This window comes from Rhinoderma darwinii, chromosome 6 (assembly GCF_050947455.1).
Source record: "Rhinoderma darwinii isolate aRhiDar2 chromosome 6, aRhiDar2.hap1, whole genome shotgun sequence".
NCBI classification, from domain to species: Eukaryota; Metazoa; Chordata; class Amphibia; order Anura; family Rhinodermatidae; genus Rhinoderma; species Rhinoderma darwinii.
Window position 1 is genome coordinate 113149788 of NC_134692.1, and position 6000 is coordinate 113155787.

A 6000-nucleotide genomic window follows, 5' to 3' on the forward strand; every position below is an offset into this window, starting at 1 on the left:
CAGTATAATGCCCTCTAGCCGCCTCATACAGTATAATGCCCTCTAGCTGCCCCATACAGTATAATGCCCTCTAGCTGCCCCATACAGTATAATGCCCTCTAGCTGCCCCATACAGTATAATGCCCTCTAGCTTCCCCACACAGTATAATGCCCTCTAGCTGCCCCATACAGTATAATGCCCTCTAGCTGCCCCATACAGTATAATGCCCTCTAGCTGCCCCATACAGTATAATGCCCTCTAGCTACTCCCACACAGTATAATGCCCTCTAGCTGCACCCACACAGTATAATGACCCCACAGTTGCCCCACACAGTATAATGCCCTCTAGCTGCCCCACACAGTATAATGCCCTCTAGCTGCCCCACACAGTATAATGCCCTCTAGCTGCCCCACACAGTCTAATGCCCTCTAGCTGCCCCACACAGTCTAATGCCCTCTAGCTGCCCCATACAGTCTAATGCCCTCTAGCTGCCCCATACAGTCTAATGCCCTCTAGCTGCCCCATACAGTATAATGCCCTCTAGCTGCCCCATACAGTCTAAGGCCCTCTAGCTGCCCCATAAAGTATAAGGCCCTCTAGCTGCCCCATACAGTATAATGCCCTCTAGCTGCCCCATACAGTCTAATGCCCTCTAGCTGCCCCATACAGTATAATGTCCTCTAGCTGCCCCATACAGTATAATGCCCTCTAGCTGCCCCATACAGTATAATGCCCTCTAGCTGCCCCCACACAGTATAATGCACTCTAGCTGCCCCATACAGTATAATGCCCTCTAGCTTCCCCACACAGTATAATGCCCTCTAGCCGCCTCATACAGTATAATGCCCTCTAGCTGCCCCATACAGTATAATGCCCTCTAGCTGCCCCATACAGTATAATGCCCTCTAGCTGCCCCATACAGTATAATGCCCTCTAGCTTCCCCACACAGTATAATGCCCTCTAGCTGCCCCATACAGTATAATGCCCTCTAGCTGCCCCATACAGTATAATGCCCTCTAGCTGCCCCATACAGTATAATGCCCTCTAGCTGCTCCCACACAGTATAATGCCCTCTAGCTGCACCCACACAGTATAATGCCCTCTAGCTGCACCCACACAGTATAATGACCCCACAGTTGCCGCATACAGTATAATGGAATCATAGCAGCCACCATAAGATATAATGCACGTATACAGTATGCCAACACGGAATGCATTATAATACCCACACCGATACCCAATGCAGTTTAATGCCCACACAGATGCCCTTATGCAGTATAATGCCCAAACGAATTTCCTCATACAGTTGAATGCCCCATAGCTGCCCCATACAGTATAATGCCCACACAGATGCCCCCACAGTATAATGCCCCATAGCTGACCCATACACTATAATGCCCTTAGCTGCCCCTTGTACCAGTGCCCACATATAAAGTGCCAGTGCCCATGTAGATAGTGCCGCACCCCCTTAAAGGGAACCTGTCACCAGCATTTCTCATACTGGACTTTACTGATCCCTCACTGGCCGCTGCTATCAAAAGTTCATTGCCGTTATCCCCTCTCCTAAACACCTCCTCTGACTGTAAATAACGGTCTGCAAACATTTTGTGCCCTTTATCGTAATAATCCGGTGTTCCTTTGTGCGCACACACCAGAATAGGACATCAGTGCACAAGCGCAGGATTTTGTGTGCTGGGGGGAGGTGAGGAGCTGTCAATCAAAAGTAAGGAGGCGGGGTGAACTCGGAAAGGCTTGAGGAATGAAGATTTGACTCTTTTCTGCTCATTAGCATACGGTGTAGGAACACTAAGAAACAATACTAAAGCTACAGAGCCGACTAAGAAGACAATTATAGGTTATATAAAAAAGATTTTTCACCCACTACCACCAGGTATTGCTGGTTTAATAGGTGAAATGCTGGTGACAGGTTCCCTTTAAAGTTAGTGTCACCCCCTGTAGATAGCGCTACCCCCCTCCCTGTAGCCATTGGGACTCCCCAGCCAGCAAAATCCCCAGCCAGAGCATCAGCCAGGCTGTGGCCGGGAATTCCGCTCCAGAAGGAGCCCTTGACATCACTATCTATATATGGACAGTGATGCCAGGGATTCCCTCTATGAGCGGAAAGCCCGGCCACAGCATCGCCACGCTCTGGCAGGGAATTTCGCTCCAGGTGGAGCCCCTGACTTCACCGTCCATATATGGACAGTGATGTCAAAAGCTTCCAAGAGTACAACGCTTAAAGTAGTGTCCGGGGAGTCCTCTGTACTAATGCTGAAGCAGGGAGCTGACAGAGTCCAGGACATACCATTGGCCACCCAGGACACCGACCGAAATCCGAGACTGTCCTGCTGAATCCGGGACGGTTGGGAGGTATGGTTCAAGACACAGGAAATTTCCGTTTTACCACAATGCTTTCTGGCAGCCGCAAATTTTTTATTCTTTTGTTGACGCACCTTAATATCCCCTGGACTAGTAAGGATTGTGGCTAGTGGTGATAGGATTACTAGAGGGGGTTGAGAAAAACAGTGACCACCCACCCAGTGATGTGTGGCCCATAGTAACATGACAACTAGAGGGGCGGAGGACTCCCAACCAGGGAGGAGAGTGGACTATGGGGACATGACATTTAGGCCTTGTTCAAAAAGTGCAAATTTTATCCTCTCCTGGATCCAATTTTGGTTTTAATAAAAAAAAATGTATGCAAAATCAGCATCAAATGTGCACCGTGTGAAAAAGGCCATACAGGTTTTGAGGTCTCTAGTACTCCCTGGTACACTGGGGACTGTGGAGTTAAAGGTCAAATGACAGCAATGGGAAGCGGTCCTCTCACCTCACCGCACCTCCTCTTACTCTTGTATGCCGTATATTAGGCTGCTTTTTTCTGCACCGTCTGGAGGGGTATGCTGCCCAATATCTTTCACCGCTGAACGAAATGACATCACTGGTGAACAACCAGCTGAGAGCACGGAAGACTGTGGAATGCGATGTCACGGTCAGCTGACCTGCCAGCGTGCTGTGTGAGGTGATGCTGCTGACAGACAGCTGAGGAAGCCGCGTGGGGGGAGGTCGTCATACTGTCCTGTAACTGCATGTCCAATTCTGGTCCGTTTTTGCAGATGAGACTTGCCCATTGAAGTCTATGGGTGCATGAAAGGACAGCACACGGACGACATCGGAGTGGTGTTCATTTTACACGCAACAATTGCTAAAGAGATGCAGAGAAAAAAAGAAAAGTGAAACCAGGAAGTATTTGCAGAGGAGAAACACGCACGAGAAAAACGGTTGGCACGCGGAAACCACACTGATCCAACACAGATATATGCATGAAAATCAGCCCTTATATACGAACGCAAATCGGATACACTCGTGTGCATAAGGCTTAATACTGGATGGGGGGCTCCCACCAAACTTGATCCTAATCTGCTCTGTCCTACATTGACATGAGAAGAAACACCAATGCCCAGAATTGAACGGACTCTGGTTGATGGATCTCTTACAAAATTAGGTTTGTTTAAGAAAAAAATTTTTAAGATCAGGAAAGGAAGACGCAGTTCTTATAAATGTTCTTACAACTGCTTCTAGGGGAAAGCACAATCACTGTTTTAACATGGAGATTTCCCAATGGGAAACAATACACAAGTCAAACCTACACAGCCAAAATGGGGAAAAAAAAACACACCATATCTGAACAGGACCTTACCAAGCTTAAAAGCGGTTACCCCTACAGTATAACTTGGTTCTCCGCCACTCTATAAACCACCACAATCTACCTAAAAATAACCATATTCCTGTGAGGCTGTGACCTTTCGATGTCTTAGAATAGTAGGGTAGGCGCCATATTGCCATTTAGCAATCATTTTCTGTGGCGCTCTCAAGAGCTCCAATGAACGGAGTCCAGCGTCATGAAAAAGTATTCAATCTGCGAACAGAAGAGAAATTGAGGTAAGAGGTTGTGCGCAGTATCCTATATAATATGCCAGCAATACAGGGGTTTCACACTCTTGGCCGAAGCCAACAACCTGGTATCGCTTGTATACCACCTGCTCAGATACATCAATGCCACCTTGGGCACTGTGGCATTATCTAGAGGGCACTGTGGAATTATCTATAGAGAGCTCTGAGGCACTATCTAAAAAGGGGCTGCCTAATCTTGACATTTGTGTGTCTGCCAAACGCTGCCAACTGAGCCGCCGGACTGCATTTAGCGACACAAACTGTAAAAGTGAATTGTTGAAATAAGCACGTGGAGCAATCTCGCAAATTTCCGTTAAGTTTAAACCTAGCGCTATTATTATAGTAATGTAGTATTATTATAGTAATGTAGATCATAGTAATGTATTATTATAGTAATGTAGTATAATTAAAGTATTGTCGTATTATTGTTATAGCAATGTAGTATTATTATAGTAATGCAGTATTATAGTAATGTAGTAGTGTTATTATAGTAATGTAGTACTAGTATTGTAGTATTGTTCTAGTAATATGGTATTGTTATAGTAATGTAATGTAGTATTATTATAGTAGTGCAGTATTTTTTATCGTAATTTAGAGTGTTAGGGTATGTTCACACGCAAACTCAAAAACGTCAAGGGAAAACAGCTCCTGATTTTCTGACGTTTTTTAAGCCACCTGCGATTTTCGCAGCGTTTTTACACAGCCGTTTTTAGAGCCGTTTTCTATAGAGTGAATGAAAAACAGCTCCAAAAACGTCCCAAGATGTGTCCTGCACTTCTTTTTCGCGGCCGTTTTTTTACGCGGCCGTTTTTCAAAAGGCCTGCGTAAAAAAAAGGCCCATCGGAACAGAACGACATTTTTCCCATTGAAATCAAAGGGCAGATGTTTGGAGGCGTTCTGCTTCCGATTTTTCGGCCCGAAAAACGGCCGAAAATGCTCTGTGTGAACATACCCTAATAGTAATGTAGTACTATAGTAATGTAGTATTGTTATAGTAATGTAGTATTATAGTAATGTAGTATTGTTATAGTAATGTATTATTATAGTAATGTATTATTATAGTAATATAGTATTATAGTAATGTAGAATTGTTATAGTAATGTAGTATTATAGTAGTTCAAATAACTAATTAATGAACAATAATTTTGCATTTTATCAAATTTGAAAGTAATGCGGCCCATCAACGGCACATTTTTTCTATATGTGGCCCACCTGGCCGAGTTTGAGACCCCTGCTGTAGATAATGCCACATGGCCCCCCCTGTAGATAGTATTTTAAAATAGGAAACATGGCACTCAGATAATAAGGTGCTCCAGTAGGATTGCACTCCGTAACCATAAACTTAGTAAAACCCTCTGTAGATAGTGCCACACCCCCTCCTAAATATAGCTCCATTGTTGCTCCCTCTAGTAGGGGAATCCCCAACCAGAGAATGGTCAGGGATTCCTCTCCTGGAGGAGACCCTAGCGTCACTGTCCATATATGGACTTTGACGTCAGCGGCTACCTCTAAGACTGGAATCCCCGGCCAGAGCTTTACCGAGGCTCTGGCCAGGGATTCCTCTCCTAGAAGTATCTGCTGATGTCACTGTTCAAATATGGACATTGATGTCAGGGGCTCCCTGCCCAGAGCGTTGGCAATGCTCTGGCTGGGGATTCCACTCCTAGAGGGAGCCCCAATGGAGCTATCCACAGGGGGGGGGGTGTAGTGCTGTTGACAGGGTGGGGTGTGTTGTGGGTGCTGTCTACAGGGGGTGGAACTATCTACAGGCAACTGTATAGTGCTTTATCTACAGGGGGGTGGCACTTTCTACAGGGGTGTGGGGGTGTGTGTGTGTGTAACTATCTACAGGGGATTCCGGTCCAGGAGTAGCCACTCAACTCACTATCTATATATAGACAGTGACGTCCGGGGCTACCTCTAGGAGCGGTATCCCCGGCCAGAGCGTCGGCAACTATCTAGCTGGGGATTCTGCTCTTGGAGGAGTGCATGACAGTGCATGGAGCGGATAGTTTCCTGCTCTGCCATAATATTCAATTGAAGACGCAGATACAATTGAATAAG